The sequence below is a fragment of the Oryctolagus cuniculus genome, chromosome 3 (assembly GCF_051225735.1).
Source record: "Oryctolagus cuniculus isolate XC-2025 breed Fujian yellow rabbit chromosome 3, ASM5122573v1, whole genome shotgun sequence".
Classification (NCBI taxonomy): Eukaryota; Metazoa; Chordata; class Mammalia; order Lagomorpha; family Leporidae; genus Oryctolagus; species Oryctolagus cuniculus.
In genome coordinates, this window is record NC_142869.1 from 142,479,181 (window position 1) to 142,502,059 (window position 22,879).

General features: G+C 40.3%; 1 protein-coding gene across 20 annotated transcripts in view; it reads right to left on the bottom strand.

The window, feature by feature from the left end:
- Positions 1-22,879, bottom strand: part of MAGI2 (membrane associated guanylate kinase, WW and PDZ domain containing 2) — a 1,587,879-nt gene that overhangs the window by 256,417 nt on the left and 1,308,583 nt on the right. The window lies entirely within an intron of this gene.

Sequence of the window (22,879 nt, forward strand, 5' to 3'; positions counted from 1 at the left end):
AGAGATGTTTGCTGAAGTAAGCTTTCTTAGGTGCCTTAGGGGAGGGCCTCATTAATTCTGGGGAAAATCTCTTCTATTAAATGAGGAGAATCTGTCCCTAGGCCAGCAGCAACTATCCAACAGCCAACCTACATGCTGGGATCTGCAAACCTTAATTTGAATATGAATCACCTGGGAGCTGTCGGTGAGCAGCAGGTCCTGATTCATAGGCTGTGGGCGGGATGCAGGATGAGGTGGTCTCCCAGGTAACAGGGACGGCGGTTCTGGAGCACACCCTGAGAAGCAAGGTGCTGCTGGAAGTTAACTGAGAGGACTCAGCAGGAGGAGGACTCAGTAGAAAGAAGAGATCTGAGACCAAAGTGAAGAGCAGCAACCTGGTGATGGGGAACAGCCAGGAGAGTCCTCCACCGAAGCATTACTGCTTGGAATTTGAATGGGATATTGCTGTGTGTGCCTATACCCCAAGGTGGGATATGTAGCAAACCTGACTGCTTGGCACTGAGCACTAGTAAGGAACCCATTCATTGTGACTACTGATGAAGAAAAGTAGCCTCAAACAGAAATTCAAGTAACACATTCTTAAAGTGCAAATTACACTAACAGGACAAGTTTTGGCTCAGCGGTTAAAAGATGCTGCTTGATGGGGCTGGCGCTGTGGTGCAGTAGGTTAATCTTCCCATATAGGCATTGGTTCTAGTCCCGGCTGCTCCTCTTCCAATCCAGCTCTCTACTATGGCCTGGGAAATCAGTAGATGATAGTCCAAGTCCTTGGGCCCCTGTACCCGCGTGGGAGACCGGGAAGAAGCACCTGGCTCCTGGCTTCGGATCCGCACAGCTCCAGCCATTGCGGCCATCTGGGGAGTGAACAAACGGACAGAAGACCTTTCTCTCTGTCTCTCCCTCTCACTATCTGTAACTCTACCTCTCAAATAAATAAATAAAATATTTTTTTTAAAAAAGACGCTGTTTGAGATGCCAACATCCTATATTATGGTGTCTGGGTTCAAATCGCAGTTCTAGCTTCTGATTCCAGCTTCCTGCTAATGTGTATCCTTGGGAGCAGCAGGTAATGGCGCAAGCACTCGAGTCCCTGTCCCTCATGAGGGAGACTCAGATGGAGCTCCTAATTTTGGCCTTGCCCACTCCTAGATGTTGCAGGCAACTGGGGAGTGAACTGGTGCGAGGAAGATCTCTGTCTATCTCTCTTTGCCTTTCAAATACACAGTAAAAATAAATAAATAAATAAATGTTCCACTAACAAAAATATTCTTAATGTTTTAAACTCAATAAGTACTATCACTCTTTTATATCTCCCTAAACTTTGCTAGACAAACATGGTGACTTATTCCACTGTACATCACTGAACTCTCTTTGAATAGCTTCCCTCAAGAGTGGTAGCTTAGGATGGGTCCACCCCCTCTCTGCTCCCCTGAAGGTGCCACAAGCACACTTTCCCTTACTTGACCTTTTCTTAGGCTTAGGAAGGCTTCTCATTTGGATGTGTTGAGAACTTACAGTGTTGTGGAAGCACTCTCTTGCTCTGAACCTGCAATGCAGTTCTTATCTGTATTTTTAAAATAATTTATTTCAGAATCTGCCCTCCCAACCCTGTATTATAACCCAAAAACGATCCTGTGCTGTTATGAATGCACTATTGACGTTTGGGAAGATGAGATGGCCTTGAGTCGGAAACCACTGTTGGAAGGTAATCCAAGACAAAAAAAATCAACACAGGAAAAAATAAGGGGAAAGGAATTCATGCATTATTGAAGTATACGTTGGAAGAAATGTAACATCAAACAAAACAAGCGAGCAAATTTATAATTTTAATAGGCTTTTATGACAAGGGCGAATTATTAAATACTATTTCACTAGACACTAAAAGGTATAAATGCAAGTAATGTAATCTTGCTTTGCCTTCTGCCAATGACCCCTAGTTTATGAGCAAATAGAAGCTAAGAGTAAAATGTGATTTTGTGGTTGGATTTGTGTCCTTTTTTAGAGCTGTGTTAAAAAGCTAATAGCATAGTTTTATCAGAATACTATGTGAAATTTATTCATATTTCACAGTATATGTGGGCAAGGCTATTCAGAGCAATAAATATTGCAACAGCCCTTTTGACTACACCAGGTAATTGCATAGACTCATACAATCAGAGATCCACTGACCCCTTGGTGAGTGTGGGTAAGAATTATTTTGGCTGGTACCTCATTTACAATGAAAAGGCCTAAGCATTTCCCAGTCTGGAAAGCATGAACTGTCAGTCTTGGATTTTCCTGAAAAATTCTGAGGTGAGATAATGGTAACCCTAATGCTATGACTTACAATTGAGTGAAACAATGACAGGAGTGTCTGAGGGGCTTCTTGGGCAAATGCAGGGTACTAAGAGTACCTTCCTGGAAGAACACTTGGTCTGAATTCACAAGGCTACATAGGAGCTTACCAAAAAACAGAGGGGAAGGGGATTTTCTGGTAGGATAAAATAACTTACGGTGACAAAGAGGTATAACATAATAGTCCTGGACATGCTCAAGCTGACTTACCTCAAATGGTAGAGTTAGAAACATACCAGCGGATTCCAATTCAATCCCATCAAGGTGGCATGTACCAATGCCTTCTCACTAGTCAAAGTGATCAATTTCTGTTCACAATTGATCATAATGATAGGACTAAGAGCCAAAGGGATCACATAAACAAGACTAGTGTCTGCAAATACTAGCTGATAGAATAAAAAAGGGAGAGAACGATCCAACATGGGAAGCGGGATGCACAGCAGACCCATAGAATGGCAGATGTCCTAAACAGCACTCTAGCCTCAGAATCAGCCCTTAAAGCACACGGATCTGGCTGAAAAGCCCATGAGAGTATTACAGGCATGGAAAGCCAAAACACTCTGGAAAAAAAAAAAAAAAACACCACACACCTAAATGAAAGATCTCCGCAAGTGAGATCCCAGTGAAAAGAACAGGTCATCAAAGAAGGAGGTACCTTTCTCTGAAGGGAGGAGAGAACTTCCACTTTGACTAAGACCTTGTCTAAATATGATCAGAGTTGGTGAACTCAGAAGGCTTCCATAGCCTTGGCGACTCATGACAAGAGTCTAGGGTGATTACTGATGCCATAAACAAGAGTGTCAATTTGTTAAGTCAACAAGAGGAGTCACTGTGCACTTAATATATGCTAAACTGATCTTCTGTATATAAAGAGAATTGAAAATGAATCTTGATGTGAATGGAAGGGGGGAGGGAGAGGGAAAGGGGAGGGTTGTGGGTGGGAGGGAAGTTATGGGGGTGGAAGCCATTGTAATCCATAAGCTGTACTTTGGAAATTTATATTCATTAAATAAAAGTTAAAAAAAAAGAAAAAAAAGAAAAAAAATAGTCCTGGAGTGGGTGTTTGGTGCAATGATTAAGGAGCTAATTGGGATGTCTACATCCCATATTGGAAGCCTGGATTTGAGTCCTAGCTCTGTTCCTGATTCCAGCTTCCTGCTAAAGTGCACTCTGGGAGGCAGCAGATAATGGCTTAAGTAGTTGAGACCTGTCACTCACGTGGGAAGCCTGGATTGAGTTCCCAGCTCCTGGGTTTGGCCCAGCCAGAGTTGTCGTGGGTATTTGGGGGAATGAACCAACAATGAATAGGAGCTCTGTCTGTCTCACTTTCAAATAAATTAATTGAAAACAAAACACAACAGTTCTGTGCTATGAGTAGAATGTACACTATATGAAGGCATGGTTATTTAATTTATTTTGTTCACTATTTTATCACAGAATTTCAAATAATATATTACACAGAGTCGGTGTTCAATGAATATTTATAGAATGAAAAATGAATGCATGTTCAGTGAGGTTACAGAGATTGGTATGGACAAGATGATAAAAGATTTAGAAGGAAAGGAGTTTGGTTTTTGTTCACTCGAGGCCATGAACAACCACAAAAGACTATTAATAGGGGAAATGAAATCATAAAAGTAGATAAGATCATGTGAGTGGCCATGGGAATTGTGGAAAGTGTACTGAGTAACAAGAGCTACCAGTAAGAAAAGCTGGGAAATCTTAACTTTTCAGGAGTGGACAATGACACAGGATTCATGAAGGGACTCTGGTAAGAAACAGAACTAGGAAATCCCTAGGAAAGATTTGTGTCCTGGAAGCCAAGGAAGGAGAGTATGGAAGAAATGAGAAATATTAATTTTACATATAGGAAGCCATTGTTAATATCAGGCAACATTTTTAGATCACAACAGGGACAGAAAACAGCAGTAGATTCAGAGGTACAAGGAATGCAAAGGAAGCACAGATGTTTTTAAAAAAGTCTGTTCTAGGTCATCAAAGAAGGAGGTACCTTTCTCTGAAGGGAAGAGAGAACTTCCACTTTGACTACGACTTTGTCTAAATATGATCAGAGTTGGTGAACTCAAAAGGCTTCCATAGCCTTGGCAACTCATGACAAGAGCCTAGGGTGATTACTGATGCCATAAACAAGAGTGTCAATTTCTTAAGTCAACAATAGGAGTCACTGTGCACTTACTCCTCATGTAGGATCTCTGTCCTTAATGTGCTGTACATTGTGATTTAATGCTATAACGAGTACTTAAACAGTATTTTTCACTTTTGTGGGGAGCAACTCGGACTAGACTAAGTTACTGGAATTAAGACTTATTCTATGCATCTGCTCTCCCACAATATGGCGCTGGGAGAGAAGTAAACAGCTTCTACACAGCTGCCTCCAGTTCAACCAATAAACTGTAGGACTTGCTCCTGATTGGAGGAGAACAGCGTACTCGGCGTGTGGGTAGCAGAGTTGGGATTGGTGGAAGAGGACTATAAAGGAGGAGAGAGACGGCATGCACGAGGAACATCTAAGGGGAACACCTGTGCAGCCCCCGAGAGAGCCGGCCGGCAGTGTGCCACTCCCCCACGGAAGTGGGGAAAGTGGCAGGGGGAACCGCCCTTCCACGGAGGTGGAAGGGACGGTAGCCAACCCGGGAAGAACCAGCAGCAAACCCGGGGAGGGCTGAGCAGACGAAAGAACAACGCAGGGTCCTGTGTCGTTCCTCCACGAAGAGAGGGAGCGACAGATTCATTCATGCTTCCTTCACTAAATTTTATTGTAAATTTTAAGTGGAAGTGTCATTTTGTGCAACTTTTTCCAATCTACCAGTAGAAGATGCTTTGTAACATAAAACTGTTTTCGAACAAAATATATTATAATGCTCATTAAAACCCACTCTCCTGGAAATGTAAAACTGATTTATCTAATGCATTACAAAATTCTCCATAAATGTACCACATATTGTGAAATAATGTTAATTAGGAGGAGAGGCAAAACAATACATTTTCTTTAACTTTTAGGACAATTAGCATAACTTCCATTAATGTGCTCTAATAACTGCAGTTATTTTCATTTGCACTTGTTGGTAGAATTTATATTCATTAAAAGTCTATGGTTTTGTACTTCATACTGTTTTACAGCAAGATAATACTGTAGGTGATTTCATTCATTTTCTCAACAAGAAAAAGCCTATTTCATGTAAGCACTGTGATTCAGCAGTCTTCATGGCCAGATGTTTGGCTTTTGCCATCTGGAGTTCTTGTGCACACAACTTTAATCGCACACAGTTCACTTACATTTCTTTTCTCACACAAAAGCAGGGGCATTCCAGAGGCCAGACCACATTTTTGACATGACCAGCCTAATTTCCAAAATCATTTTAGTATGGTGGCCTCATATAGTAAGGAATGTATTTCTTTTATTTTTTCTTTTGCTATTTAAGTTTTAAGATTTATAGGACCAGGGAATTGGATACTTATTTGGGAAATTTTTTTGTACGTTAGTTATTTTTAAATTTGAGATCATAGGTTTTAAGTCTTAATAAAAAGACTCAAGATTTCCTCCCTTCACTTAAAAACAATTAGCAAAAACTGAGTGACCATATCTTACATAATAATAAATTTGATCATCTTCCTTGAATTTCAGAATTGGTGGCTATCACCATATCATTTCTTTCCATTTTTCTCTTCGACATTTCTCAGAGTCTCACATTCTGCCGCTGCCGTGTTTGTGTAAGGTTAGTACATTTTGGGCTGTATGCTCAAGGAAATTACAACTGTGGATTTGGAATTAGGGTTACAGACAACACAGAAAAAGAACTGACTTTAACAAACTCTTTTGTCCTGGGGCTCCCAACTAATGGAGACACAACTGTAACTAAGTAAGCCTGTCACTCAGGAGCATTGAGATTTGGAGTTTTGGGGATGACAAGGACATTCCAGAATCTCTCAAATTTGAAAATGGGCAGTTGGTGGCCACAGAACCTAAGGACTTAATAGTCCAACTCTCGTTAGAAACCTGCATTCTGATTCCAGATAAATGAGTTTTTCATCATCTGATGTGAGCGCTGAGATGTGAGGCTCACTCAGTGTGCCTGTGTGTGTTTTTCTGATGAGAACTTGCTGTGTGGTAGGGTTTATAGCCACATGACTAGCATAGTTGGTGATTAACTCACAGGATTAATGTTACAGGGGTCAGGCAAACTCTGTACCAAGAACTTACTTTGTTCACTGGATGCTCCCCGATTTAGAGTAGCACCTGGCACGTTTGTAGAGTGAACAGAAAGGGAGAGGAAAGACAAATTAGGCAAATGTTTGGGACACCACCGAAGAGATCTGAGAGATGATAGGTTGCTGTAAAAGCCCAGACAGGAGAAAATCAGTAGACAAATAGCCCTGTTCATTTTGTACACTCAGCTGCATTACTGGACTCACACATGCGTCTTCCTGATTTTATTTTGTGACTATTCTTCCCTCCCTAATGTCATAGCAAAATAAAACCAGTTGAACAAACAGGCATGCCAGGCACTGAGGAAAAATGGTAAATAAGATACAGTCCTTGCTCTTGAGGGAAAGTACTTATCTTAAAAACCAATGGTGAGGTTGGCGCTGTGGGAAAGTAGGTTAATCCTCCGCCCGCGGCACCAGCATCCCATATGGGCACTGGTTCTAGTCCTGGCTACTCCTCTTTCAATCCAGCTCTCTGCTGTGGCCTGGGAAAGCAGTAGAGGATGGGCCAAGTGCTTGGGCCCTTGCACCCACCTGGGACACCAGGAAGAAGCTCCTGGCTCCCGGCTTCGGATCAGCGCAGCTCTGACTGTTGTGGCCTTTTGGGGAGTGAACCAACGGAAGGAAGACCTTTCTCTGTTTCTCCCTCTCACTGTCTGTAACTCTACCTCTCAAATAGGTAAATAAAATCTTTAAAAAAATAAAACCAGCGGTTCCTCTGAATTGGCATTTCTGTGTGTCTGCAGGAAAACAATTACTTATACTGGTGACTGTGATGAATAGAAATCTTAACATGTCCTTTTTTTTTTTTTTCATTTAAGGTGTCCTCAAATTAGCAGAAGGGGTAAATAAAAGGTTAAGATTGAATCATTAAGATATGTTTGTCTTTTCAACTGACTTGAGTGGCCACTATAACTCAACATATTTGATCCTGCTGTCAAATTCAATGCTAACTTAATCCTGGTTCCCTGAGCACTTCCCACAACTGCTCACACCTCCCTCTCAAAGCCTTTCCCTTCAGGGCTGCTGGCTCTTCTGCCTTCTCCTTCCTCACAAGGCAGGCCTGTGCTGGCCACTCTTTCCCCTTTCTGACCTTTGAAACTGGAGGCTGCCAGTCCTCAGCTCTCAGAATGTTTCTTATCTTTATTTGCATTGCCCCGGGAGATGTCCCATTCGGTCTCCAGCTTTAAATCCGCTCCACGTGCCAGCCCTTTCTCCTTGGCACCTCCTGAAAGGCACCTCCAGCTTGCTGTGTCCTAAACTGGACTACTGATTTCCCTTCCAGCACCCCCTCTGCATGACCACTTTCATCCATAGTATTCGTCATATTCATCAATGGAAACTCTGATCTTCTACATACTTAGGTCACACATCGTGCAGTTTGATTCCTCCCTTTCTCTTCTACTCCTTGTCTAGTCTATCAGAAAACCCTGTGGCTCTTCCTTTGAACTGAATTTGCCATGCATTTCTTACAACCTCCACTCCTACCGCCCTTCTCCAAGCTTGCTTTGTCTATCAACGGATTGCTGTGAAAGATGACTGCTTGTCTGCCTGCTATCATCCCTGTTCACCAACTGTCTAGTCGCTACACAGCAGTCAGCGTGAGCCTTTTGAAATGTTAGATCATATGACACCTCTGCTCTCACAGCTCCCTATTTCATCCAACAGTAAAATCTAAAGTCCTCTCTATGGCCCTGGCCATGATCTGCCTCTGTCTACTTGAGTGATCCCTCTGACCTCATCTGCCATCCCACCTCTTCCCTACTTAGCTTCCGCCACATTATCTTCCTTGTCTTCTGCCCACCTTGGATGCTCTCCTTTGATTATCTCTCTAGCCAGCTTGCTCCCTTGCTTTTTTCAGATGTCTGCCTAGGAGTCTCTCACTGGCCAATCCTTCTGCCAGAAAGCTGGCTCCCATGCACCTCACCTTTCTCTGACCTCGATTCTCAGTTTTTCTACAGTCTCGTTCCTAAGCTGCCTGGTTTCTTTGTTTGCTGTCTGGTTTCCTCACAGGGGTAAGCATACTGTGGCAGGGACTTTATTTCAATGACTACCATATTCCCAGTGCTGAGACCAGGGCTGGGCACACAGGAGTTCTTTGACACATTAAACACTCATTAAATGAATGAAAGAGTCCTGCAGAGCCAAACGGAAGTCATCAAGTCCTTTTCTGTAAAATTTGGGGAAACTGATATAATGAAAAATGCACTAGTCTTACACCCAGAAGACTTAGGTTTGAGTTCTGTTTCTACGTCTTCTAAATGGTGTGACAGCAACTCCTCAAGTATGGCCAGCAATGCATCTCTCACCTTAAGTATCAACTGTGCATCCCAGCATGCACCTCTCACACCCTCAGCATCACCTGTGCATCCCAGCATGCACCTCTCACACCCTAAGCATCACCTGTGCATCTGCATCCCAGCATGCACCTCTCTCACCCTCAGCATCACCTGTGCATCCCAGCATGCACCTCTCACACCCTAAGCATCACCTGTGCATCTGCATCCCAGAATGCACCTCTCTCACCCTCAGCATCACCTGTGCATCCCAGCATGCACCTCTCACACCCTAAGCATCACCTGTGCATCTGCATCCCAGAATGCACCTCTCTCACCCTCAGCATCACCTGTGCATCCCAGCATGCACCCCTCTCATCCTAAGCATCACCTGTGCATCATTTCTCTCAGTCGATGTACATCTCGTGAGATACATGGCATTTATTCTTGGACTGTGGTTCTTGCCATTGGTATTATCTCAGACATTTTACATGTGGATCATAAATTGCCTATCCCTCTGCCTAGAAACACATTTGTTGAACTTGGGCCAATTACTTAACCCTGAGGCCAAGTTCCTTTATACATGAAAGTTGAGAAGGGAAATGTGAGACACCTTGTGAATTTTAATACCTATACACATAGATTGAGTATGCCTCAGAAGCCTAAAATAAATCATATCACATTCCAGAAAAGATGCCACTTTGTAGTTTGACATAATCAGGAGTTACATGTCCCTGTTGTGTAGGTCAAGGTACAGATAGCATATAAAGCATGTCAAGGGCAGAGTATCTACTACGTTTGACCCCAAACCATTCTCTTATTCCTGGGCACACAGGAATATCATACTTCCCAGACTCTCATGATTCATTAGATTAGATTAGACCTCAGTTCTGCTAATGGAAGGTGGGACGAAGCAATGTACACCACTTCCAAGGCTGGCCCCTAAACCCTCTTGCTTGATAACCCTACGTTTTACATTTCATTTTAACTGTGGGCTGCTTATGGAAGACCCAGTGAGGTCCCAGGACACAGAGATCCACCAGAGAGAGGACTGAGGGACAGTGCACTGGAAATTGTATCTGTGAGGAATGGGCTTTTATTGGGTTCAGTTGTGAAGACTTCAGTTAATGGAACAGTCAGTACACTGTGCACTCACAACTCAGACTGTGGATTTGGTACTTGGTATGCTCTCGAAAGTTGCGTTATGTCATACCGTACATGGACTATCTGGCTTGATTTTCCCCTAATCCCTCTGAATATCATCTTCTCAAATAACCAGTACTTTTCTCCCTCTCAGAACAATTCCTGGGGTGGATATCTGACACAGCAGTTAAGACACTGAGTGGAACACTAGCATCCCATATCATAGTGCCTGGTTTCCAGTCCTAGCTCTGTTTCTTATTCCAGCTTCCTTCTAATGTGCGCCTTGGGAGGAAGCAGGTGATGACTCAAGTACTCCCATGTGGGAGACCTGGATTGAGTTCTGCCTCCTCACTTCAGCTTGGCTCAGCCCTGGCTGTTGTGGGCATTTGGGGAGTGAATCAGCAGAGGGGAAATCTGACTGTCTCTGCCTCTCTTCCTTTCAAATAAAAATAAAATAAATTTAAAATAAAGAAATACTAGACATTAAAAATACTTCTATATTAGATTTATAGTGAATATCTATTTTTTGTGACTTAAGTCTGTTTTCATAATTTCTTAAGTTTTTTTGCTGTTTGGTGGCAGTGCTTTTTAAAAATTCTGAATGCTTTAAAAAAAGTATCTTATATAGCTTTAACTGACTGGCTCCTCAAGTATTTCTCCCAACCAAGCAGCAACAAGAAACAAATATGAAAAGATTTGGGAGTAAAGGGGCATGGTGGATATAATTCAATCTCAAATGGGGCAAAATGATAATAGTAATGTGGGTTAATAGCATATGGTACTCCATGTGCCATACTTGCATTTTTCTGTCAATTCAAAATTATTTCTAAATAGAAACATTTTAAAAAATATTAGCACTATTAAAAATATCAATACTTCTTACAACATTGTCTTCAATATTTCTTCTGGGAATTATGACACAGTGTTTTTCTCCAATAATATGATTTTTGAATTATTAAACCAAAAGTTCTCTACATAGACACAATTCTCTTTGTCTACAATTTTTTTTTAAGATTTTGTTTATTTATTTGAGAGGTAGAGTTACAGATAGTGAGAGGAAGAGACAGAGAGAAAGGTCTTCCTTCCGCTGGTTCACTCCCCAAATGGCTGCAACAGCCGGAGATGCACCAATCCGAAGCCAGGATCCAGGAGCTTCTTCCCAGTCTCCCATGTGGGTGCAGGGGCCCAAGCACTTGGGCCATCCTCTACTGCTTTCCCAGACCATAGCAGAGAGCTGGATTGGAAGAGGAGCAGCTGGGACTAGAACCAGCGCCCATATGGGATGCCGGCGCTGCAGACAGAGGATTAACCTACTGTGCCACGGTGCTGGCCCCATGTCTACAATCTTTGTGCTCCCCCTGGCCCCCAAACTGATATAACCAATGAGGTCTTTCAAATACTCTGAATGGGGTCTGGCATTGTGGTGCAGCAGGTTAACCTACTGCCTTTGATGCTTGCGTCTCATATCTGAGCAATGGTTCCAGTCCCAGCTGCTCCACTTCCAACCTAGCTCCTGCTAATGTGTCTGGGACAGCACTGGAAGATGTCCCAAGAACTTGGTTCCTTGCCAATCATGTGGAAGACCCAGATGGAGTTCCTGACTCCTGGTCTTTTTTTTTTTTTTGACAGGCAGAGTGGACAGTGAGAGAGAGAGGCAGAGAGAAAGGTCTTCCTTTGCCGTTGGTTCACCCTCCAATGGCCCCTGCAGCTGGCGCGCTGCGGCCGGCACACCGCCACCACGCTGATCCAATGGCAGGGGCCAAGTACTTATCCTGGTCTCCCATGGGGTGCAGGGCCCAAGGACTTGGGCCATCCTCCACTGCACTCCCTGGCCACAGCAGAGAGCTGGCCTGGAAGAGGGGCAACCGGGACAGAATCCGGCACCCCGACCGGGACTAGAACCTGGTGTGCCGGCGCCTCAAGGCGGAGGATTAGCCTAGTGAGCTGTCTTGACCTAGTTCAGCCCTGGCCACTGCAACCCTTCGGGGAGTAAACAGGCAGATAGAAGATCTCTCTTTCTCTCTTCTCCCTCTCTCTGTTTCCCTCTCTGTAACTCTGATAAATAGATAGATAAACAGATACATCTGTAAAAAACATAAAAAGAGAAGATGTGTCTTACTCATACTAATTAATCATCATATTGTCAGAATAAGGGAATACACTGACCTAGCAAAAAATCTTAGGGTTATGTTTTCTAGAAATAGGAAGGAAATTTCTCAACAATGGATCAATCACAATTTATATGAGATTCATAAGTTAAGTTAGGTACTTTGTTGAATTTTAATATAAATAAAAGTAAAACAGATGATAAAGCTTTAGTACGGTCATTACTCTGGAACTGCCCTGTTCCAGACTGCAAATCGTAGCCTCCCTGGGCAGGGTCACCATTTCCTGCTCCACACTAGGCTGAGCATCAGTCAACAAGTGAATTATACATTAACTACTATGTTTCTCCAAACATCGATGAGAAAGCTATTAGCCAACTTAATTAAGAAGCTTGCACTAATAAAAAATGAAAGCAGAAATACTCCTAGGTAAAGTGGAAGCTTTGCGGAACTGTATACATTATAAAAACTGAGGCCAAGCAAGGCAAAAACTCTAAGAAGATTAATTACTCTGGAAGAAATTGAGAAAGTTGTAAAATCATGCTCTCCATCTTGCCAAAGCAAACCACATAAAAACCAAAAACCATCATGTCAGAATTTCAAAGATGCATATTGTATCACCAAGGAATAGATAACATTAACGTTAAGTAAATTGTTCCACTGTGGAGAGAGAAGCAATGATTACTTTTATAACCCCAGAATAACTTTGATAGTAAAATCTAATAGGAAACAAAGAGAAAACTTTAAACCAAGATCATTTATTAATGTTGATGCAAAATTAAATGTAGAATTTAAGAGCACATTACAAGCATGCTAAAACTGAGTATCATGTATTATAGAAATGAAAGAATAGTTCAGTACTAAGGAATCCCTGAATGCAATTCATCACAGCAGTAAGTCAAAGGAGAAAATATAATGATGATGTCAAAGATGCCAAATAAGCTTTTGATAAAAACTGTTATCTATTTTAAATAAAGATTTTTAATAAAATAGAAATTATAGTTTCCTAACATGGTGAACATTAATCTCAAATGAAAAGTATTACATTTAATATTAGTGTAAAATGGGACTGCTTCCATTTAAGTCAGAAATAAGAGAAATTTCAACAGTTCCCACTATTAACATCCAAGGAATAGCAATAAATATATTAAATAGGGCATGCAGAACTATGCAAATAAAGAGGAAAACTTACTATATGGCTTCAAATTCCACAAAACTAAATAAAAATATGTACAACAGATAACTCATTAAATGAACTGTCCATAAAATTAATATTCAAGAATAAAACTCCAGGGTGATAGGAGACACAAGCAGAGGACATATATATGTTGGTACTGACTTTTTTGTCTTCCTGAAACAGAATGTCAATTCTCCATGAGAAAAAGCATATGGCTTCATTTATTGTTTAACCTCCAGTGCCAGAACATGCCTAGCACATAGGGGACAAAAGAAGCATTCACTGAAGAAAAGAAAGAATGAATTTATGTGACATATTTCCTGTCTTGTGCATACATAAAGACACACTTATAAAAAGACTGAAAACAACAGTAAGTATTAAAAATAATGAGATGGATTTCTGAACTAAAATATAGAGTTCTCCAAAATACACTTGAAGTTTTTTTTTTTTTTTTTTTTTTTTTTTGTAAAAGCAAGGAACCAGGTCAGAATACAAGTCTCAACACATTTTTAAAAGGATTGAAATAATAGAAACGTGTTCTCTTCTACAGAAGAATTGTTATAAGTTAATAACAGAAAAAGAATTTGGAAATTCCAAATGTTGAAAAATAAACAACAGATTTCTAAGTAACCCATGGGTCAAAGAAGAAATTACAAGGAAAATAAGAAAATATCTTGATATTGTGAAAAAGCGTAACAGCATTTTGGAATTTATGTAATACAGCTAAAAAGTACTTAGAGTAAAATGGTTTCCATGGGATTCCAATTCAATCCGATCAAGGTGGCATGTACCAATGCCATCTCACTATTCCAAGTGATCAGTTCAGTTCACAATTGATCATTATGATAGGACAAAGAGTCAAAAGGATCACATAGACAAGACTAGTGTCTGCTAATACTAACTGATAGAATTAAAAAGGAGAGAACAATCCAACGTGGGAAGCAGGAAACACAGTAGACTCATAGAATGGCAGATGTCTAAACAGCACTCTGGCCTCAGAATCAGCCCTTAAGGCATTTGGATCTGGCTGAAGAGCCCATGAGAGTATTTTAGGCATGGAAAGCCAAGACACTCTGGAAAAAACAAACAAACAAACAAACAAAACCCCACAAACCTAAATAAAAGATCTCTGCGAGTGAGATCCCAGTGGAAATAACGGGCCATCAAAGAAGGAGGTACCTTTCTCTGAAGGGAGGAGAGAACTTCCACTTTGACTAAGACCTTATCCAAATAATATCGGAGTTGGTGAAATCAAAAGGCTTCCATAGCCTTGGCGACTCATGACAAGAGCCTAGGGAGATTACTGATGCCATAAACAAGAGTGTCAATTTGTTAAGTCAACAACAGGAGTCACTGTGCACTTACTCCTCATGTAGGATCTCTGTCCTTAATGTGTTGTACAATGTGAATTAATGCTATAACTAGTACTCAAACAGTATTTTTCACTTTGTGTTTCTATGTGGGTGCAAACTGTTGAAATCTTTACTCACTATGTGCTAAATTGATCTTCTGTATATAAAGATAATTGAAAATAAATCTTGATGTGAATGGAATGGGAGAGGGAGCGGGAGATGGGAGGGTTGTGGGTGGGAGGGAAGTTATAGGGGGGGAAAAGCCATTGTCATCCAAAAGCTGTACTTTGGAAATTTATATTCATTAAATAAAAGTTAAAAAAAACTTACAGCTTTCGGGGCTGGTGCTGGGGTATAGCAGGTAAAGCTATCACCTGCAATGCTGGCATCTTATATGTGCGCTGGTTTGAGACCCGGATGCTCCACTTCTGAACCAGCTCCCTGCTTTGGACTAGGCAATCAGTAGAAAAGGACCCAAGTCCTTGGGCTCCTGCACCCACATGGGAGACCTGGAGGAAGCTTCTGGTCCCTGACTTCAGATTGGCCCAGCTCTGGCCATTGTGGCCATTTGAGGAGTGAACCAGTGGATGGAAGACCCTCTCTTCCTCTGCCTCTGTCTCTCTGTAACTCTGCCTTTCAAATAAATAAATAAATATTTAACAACAACAACAACAACAACAAAACAACATACAGTTTTCAATGCTTTCATTAGAGAGTGGGAAATAGAATCGTTAACCTAAGCTTTTACCTGAGAAATACAGTAAAGTAAATCAAACACAATGTAAAACAGGAAATTAAAAGATCAGAGCAGAAAACATTGAAATGAAAACCAGAAAACCAGAATGAAAATCAATGAACCCTAAAATTGGTTCTTTTAAAAAGAATTTCATAAAATTTTATCTAAATCTTTATGCTGACAAATTCACCAATTTAGATGAATTGTAAAATTCCATACAAGTAGATAAATTACCAAAAACTGACAAGAAGAAATAGAAAATTAGAATTGACCTAATAAATTAAGGAAAGAAATTAAACTAATAACTAAAAATCTTCCAACAAATAAAAGCCCAGCCTAAATGGTTTTTTGGTGAATTTTATCCACATTTTTAATGGAAATAATGTCAACCCTATGCAAACTGTTTCATAAATAGAGGAGGGAACACTTTCCAACTTATTTTATAGGTCACTATTACCCTGTTCCTAAAGTTAGACAAAGATGTCACATGTAAAGAAAATAAAAGAACGATTTCTGTGTCAAATAAGTTAAAAAATCCAGAACAAAATAAAGCAAACAGAATCCAGGGAACTACAAAAAATACTTCAGTTCTTGTCATGCCCAAGTAGGGTTAACTCAGATATGCAAAATTGGTTCAACATTTAAAATCCATGTTATAGAATATACCATAGTAATAAAATAAAGCCCAAATAACTAAATTGTCCTAACAGAGCAGAAAAATACTGGAAGAAAATGATGACTAATTGGTTATCAAAATTTTCAACAAAGAATAAAAGAAAACTTTATCAATGTGATGAAGAGCGTATAAAATGCTACACCTACAGTAATACTAAATGGATTCAGACTAATGCTTTTCCTCTAAAATTGGCCACCAGGCAAACCTCTTTTTTTTGTTTCCAATGTGACACTGTAAGTTCTAGCTGGTGTATTAAGGTGAGGAAAAGAAATCAAAGGCACACAAACAGGAAAGGAGGAAATAAAACTATTTTCATTGCCAGATGCCATAATAACTGTGTAGAAAATACAGTGGAAACTACAAAAAGCCTCTAGATCCAAAAAGTGAATTTAATAAAGTTGCAATGTACAAGATAATAAACAAAAACCAAGTGCACTTCTACAGATCAAAATGAACAATCTGAAAATGGCATTAAGAAATCAGCTGCACTCACAATAGAATCAAATAGAATAAAACAGGAATAAGTTTAGCAGAAGTATAAGATTTGTACACTGAAAACTGCAATCCATTCCTGAGAAATTTAAAATCAAAATAACTGAAGATGTATGCTACATTTATCATTGGAAATTTCAATGTTAAGTTGGCAAACTGCTAGACTCAATGCAACACAAAAATATCAACAAGCATTTATTTAACAAAATAATTTTAAAAGTCAATCTTATGGAAATTTCCATGGAAATGTTAATAGTGAAAATCATTTTGAAAAAAGAGAAAAAGTTGGAGGACTAATACTGTCTAATTTTAAGATTTAACATATAGCAACAGTGACCTAAAAAGTGTGATATTAGCATAGTTATGAACAGATCATAAGATAAGAGAACCTAGAAATAAACCAAATTTCTTCTAACTCATGTTTTTTAAAAATGTATTTATTTGAAAGGCAGAATTAGAGAGAGGCAGAGCAGAGAGAGGGAAGGAGAGAGAGAGAGACAGAGAGAGAGAGAAAGGTCTTCCATTCACTGATTCACTCCCCAGATCGCTGCAACAGCCAGAACTGAGTCAATCTGAAGCCAGGAGCCTGGAGCTTCTTCTGGGTCTCCCACAGGAGTGTAGGGGCCCAAGGACTTGGGCCATCTTTGACTGCTTTCCCAGGCCATAGCAGAGAGTTAAATTAGCACAGCTGGGATATGGTGCCCATATGGGATGCCAGCACTGCAGGAGGTAGCTTTACCCGCTAAGCCACAGCTCTGGCACCTCTTCTAACTCATTTTGACAAAATTACAAAGAACATTCAATGGGAAAAATAGCTTTTTCAACAAATGATGCTACAACAATTGAATATACACATGTGAAAAAAATGACCTTAGATATTTACTTCATACTAGCTACAAAAATTATCTTAAATGGTTCATAGACCCAAATAGAAGGACCAAAACTATACAACTGTTAGAAAAAAAACTCACTCCTCATGTAGGATCTCTGTCCTTAATGTGTTGTACAATGTGAATTAATGCTATAACTAGTACTCAAACAGTACTTTACACTTTGTGTTTCTGTGTGGGTGCAAACTGTTGAAATCTTTACTTACTATATGCTAAATTGATCATGGCCTCAGAATCAGCCCTTAAGGCACGCGGATCTGGCTGAAAAGCCCATGAGAGTATTACAGGCATGGAAAGCCAAAACATTCTGGCAAAAAACAAACAAACAAACAAACAAAACCTACATGAAAGACCTCCACGAGTGAGATCCCAGTGAAAAGAACAGGTCATCCATCAAAGAAGGAGGTACCTTTCTCTGAAGGGAGGAGAGAACTTCCACTTTGACTAAGACCTTGTCTAAATATGATCAGAGTTGGTGAACTCAAAAGGCTTCCATAGCCTTGGCAGCTCATGACAAGACCCTAGGGTGATTACTGATGTCATAAACAAGAGTGTCAACTTGTTAAGTCAACAACAGGAGTCACTGTGCACTTACTCCTCATGTAGGATCTCTGTCCTTAATGTGCTGTACATTGTGATTTAATGCTATAACTAGTACTCAAACAGTATTTTTCACTTTGTGTTTCTATGTGGGTGCAAACTGTTGAAATCTTTACTTAATATATGATAAACTGATCTTCTGTATATAAAGAGAATTGAAAATGAATCTTGATGTGAATGGAAGGGGGAGGGAGAGGGAAAGGGGAGGGTTGCGGGTGGGAGGGAAGTTATGGGGGGGAAGCCATTGTAATCCATAAGCTGTACTTTGGAAATTTATATTCATTAAATAAAAGTTTAAAAAAAGAAAAAAGAAAAGAAAAGAAAAAAAAGATAATTGAAAATGAATCTTGATGTGAATGGAATGGGAGAGGGAGCGGGAGATGGGAGGGTTGTGGGTGGGAGGGAAGCTATGGGGTGGGAGAAGCCATTGTAATCCAAAAGCTGTACTTTGGAAATTTATATTTATTAAATAAAAGTTAAAAAAAGAGAAAAACTCTTGTAACCTTGAGTTAGAAAAGATTTCTTAAATATAACACCAAAAGAATGATCTGTATAAGAAAACTGATAAGTCGGACTCAATCAAAATCATATACATTGTGCTTTGAAAGGCATCATTCAGAAAATGAAAAGACAAGTTACAGACCAGGAGAATATATAAATGATTCATACTCTGAATCTATAAAGAATTCTTAATAAGAAGAAAAGCAGGGGGCTGGCGCTGTAGTGTAGTAGGCTAAGCCTCCACCTGTGGTGCCAGCATTCCATATTTTTGCCGGTTTGTGTACCAGCTTCTCCTTTTCCACTCCAGCTCTCTACTATGGCCTGGGAAAGCAGTGGAAGATGGCCCAAGTGTTTGGGCCCCTGCATCCACGTGAGAGACTGGGAAGAAGCTCCTGGCTCCTAGCTTCACATATTTTCAGCTTCAGTCATTAAAGCCATTTAAGGAGTGAACCAGTGGATGGAAGACCTTTGTCTCTGTCCCTCTCCTCTCTGTCTGTAACTCTACTTCTCAAATAAATAAAATAAAATCTTAAAAAAAAGAAAAGCAGCCCAATATACAAATAAGCAAAATATCTGAATGAAGACATGTTACCAAAGAAGAAATCTGAATGATAGTAAACAATAAAATAGGGAAACACATGAAAATATTAAGGAAATGTAAATTAAAACCATAAACAGGTGTCATGGCACACTCACTAGCATGACTTTAATAAAAAAGACTGATTATATTAAGTGTGAGAAACAATGGGGAGAAATTGGAAACCTTATGCTTTGCTGCTAGGGATTCTAAGTACAATTCAAAACATGGTAATGGTATAGTCATTTCGGGAAACATTCTGACAATTTCTTAACAGTTTAAATAAATAATCTACCCGAGAAAAATGAAATCATAGGCACACATAGACACTTGTATCCAGATAGTCACACCAATATGACTCCTAAATGCTCCAAACTGGCAATAATTCAAATGTCCATCCAATGGTGACCAAAAAAAGTCCATACAACAGAATAAAAGAAAACAAGCTACCCCATCCTAGCACCTGCTGGCTAACTCTCAATAGCAATATGCTAGGTAAAATACTACACCTTGTATAGTTCCATTCATTGAAAAAATTCTAGGAAAGCAAAACTATTAAGAAGGCAGATTAGTGGGTAGCTGGGGCTAGATCTAGGAGAGATCAGATTGTTCTAAGGAATCTGGTGAGCGAAACAGAATTGGATCACTGTAACAAAACTTAATGAGTTATCTACTTACAACTGATTAATTTCATGGCATGTAACTTATGCCACATGATATTTTTTGAAAAAATTAAATTCACCTTAATAGCTAAGATATTTTAAAGAAAGGTATGTGTATGTATAATATCATCTTATCTACATTAAATCTACTACTTTTCATAGGTATATTCATAAATTCATTAATAAATATATTCATAAATTAATTAATATAATCATATTGTACGTGTTTGCAGACTAGAAACTTCCTGGAATATAAACACAAAACATGCTTGCCTCTGGAAAGACTGAAACTAGGAGATAGGACAGAGGATTATTTTTCATTGTAGACTCTGACATCATTTGCTTTAAAGAAGAAATGATGAACATTATTACTTTGTAAATAAAAAATCCTCATAAATAATTTAAAACAACCATGGTCCTGATCTAAGCACTCAAGTCTGTGATTCTGCTCTTGAAGATCTAGGCTTATCTGAATGAAGTCATAAGCACTTCTGAGTTGTCTAAAGTAAGATAATCAAAGTGAATCTCATCACAAAAACATAGCACTAGTTCCTATTAATTTCAGACAGAAGAGTGCAAATTGTAGGAATTTGGGAAACTCAAGAAGCTTTTGACAAGAAGTTCTTTAAGCATCACAGGGTGCTACATTCTGCATTCTACACTAGTCAAAAAGTAAAAGCAAGTCCCTCATTCCAAAACACAAATAAAATGCAAACAAAACTTTGCTTACTTGATGTTTAAATGAGAGCAAAAGAGAGAGAGGACCAGAGAGCAAGTGAATGAGAACAGGGTAGTCTAGCTGAGAGCAGGTGTGCATTCAACATTTTCAGAAATGCACAAATTGTAATAATACAAATGAAGGATCTCACAGTACATTACCCTGCTAGGCTATGCTTTTAAAAAGAAGCCATTATATATAAAAATGTGTCCAAATTTGTTTCTACAAATCATACAGTGGATATTACTGCAGTGATTTTCAGTTGTACCTTTTAAAAGCAAGAATCTGTCCCCAAGATTTGATTTTCAATTGGTATTATGAACATATGACTATTTAATTAGGAATATTTGTTTTTAATCTTAAACAAATAATGGCAGAAATTAAGGAAATCTGCCAACATTTAATTATTGCAGTTCAAGTGCTCTTTTGTAACAATGACTCGAGAAGGTCAAATTTAAGATTGCTTTGCCATCATATTAATTTCCCTTTTTAATATAGGAACATAATACTTTGTATATGCTGCTTACAAATGCCTGCTTTTTTGGGTCCCTTTTCAAGCAAGGAATAAATAATGTAATAGTTCCTTAAGAGGGAAACACACCTAAAAAGAAACAAATATACCAGGAATGGCGCTTCTTTCAGCTTTGACTGTTTTCACTTCCATTTCACACCGAGAGGACTCTCATGCTGCTTTGAGGGCTCTGAATAGGCAATCACATGGGTTTGCCTCGTGTTCCTCATGCACGAGTTCCTCCCAGCACTGCTCCTTTTGACCTGTCCTGGCCGTGGCTTCTGTGTTCACTTCAGCTCCACAGAAATTCAGTGAAACCCTGATCTGGGCCACTCAATACCACAAACACCACCACAGTTAGGTAGTGTTAATATCCCAGAGCCACAGATAAGAAGGCTGAGGCTCCAGGACCTGTCCTGTCTCCAAATGACCGAGTGGGAAAACCAGGACTTAGCTCGCACCTTTTCCTTTACACTCTGTTTTGGAGCATCCTTTTCGTCATGGTTCCTTCCCTCCTCCCTCTCCCTAGTTTCACTGAGATTCAAGCGCAGAGCAGTGGGGAAGAGGACTCTCTGCTGTGCACCATTCTCTTCCCATAGAGATGGCACAGAGAAAGAAAGACCCAAGGCTCAGGGCTTCTCCCCCTGTCTCATGGTCTCCATTGCCATACTTCAATCCAGAACACTAGGCCCGGCTCTGACCCCATTAAGTGACTTTCTTCCCAGGTCATGGGAGACACCTTAGGTAACTACTGCTGAAGCAGCAGAAAATTCATTCTGGAGAATTCTACTCAGAACTCCGAGATGGCATTTATACAGCTGCACAGCTCCCAGTGCGCCATGGGCATTATAAGGACTGTACTAAGGTTGCAGAGGTTGAACCAGTTTCCACCTGCTAGCCTGGAATTCTAAGTACAACTCAAAACACAGCAGGTTTCTTAGTGAAATCAATAGTGAACCAAGGGCTAGCACTGTGGAGCAGCAGGTTAAAGCCCCAGCCTGCAGTGCCAGTACCCCATATGGGTGCCGGTTGCAGTCTGGCTGCTCTGCTTCAGATCCAGCTCTCTACTATGGCCTGGTGTGGGGAGCAATTCGGACTATACTGTTACTGGAATTAAGATTTATTCTATGCATCTGCTCTCCCACAATATGGCGCTGGGAGAGAAGTAAACAGCTTCTACCCAGCTGTCTCTCACCAACTTGACAAGCTGCAGGAGCTGCTCCTGATTGGAGGAGAGCGGCGTGCTCGGCGTGTGGGCAGCCGAGTTGGGATTGGTGGAGAGGACTATATAGGAGGAGAGAGACGGCATGGTGGTGTGGGTTGGTTGGAGAGTGCGTTGGAGAGTTCGCGGGGAAGTTCGTTACTTCGTTCTTTCTCATTTCTCTCTACTCATTCTTGCTTTGGGAGTTTGCTGTTTACTTATTCTTACTTTACTATAGAAAGGACTTGTAAAAAAAGGGAACAACAAGCGCCCGGTCCGGTGCGGCTCCTCCGCGTGCGGAGGAGCAGCAGCCTGGGAAATCAGTAGAAGATGGCCCAAGTTCTTGGGCCCCTGCACCGGCATGGGAGACCCAGAAGAAGCTCCTGGCTTCGAATCAGCTCAGCTCTGGCCATTGCTATTGGTCATTTGGGGAGCAAACCAATGGAATGGAAGACTTCTCTCTCTCTGGCTTTACCTCTCTCTGTAACTCTGTCTTTCAAAAAAATAAAATAAATCTTTGTTTTAAAAAATAGGAGTGAATCAGTTTGAGTTCTTCAGAACTGATACATTAATTAATTAATTTTTTTATGACAGAGAGAGAGGAAGAATTCCCATCTATTGATTCATTACTCAAAGAGGAATTGGGCCGGCTGAAGCCAGGAGTTGGAAACACATTCCAGGTCTTCCACATGGGTGACAGG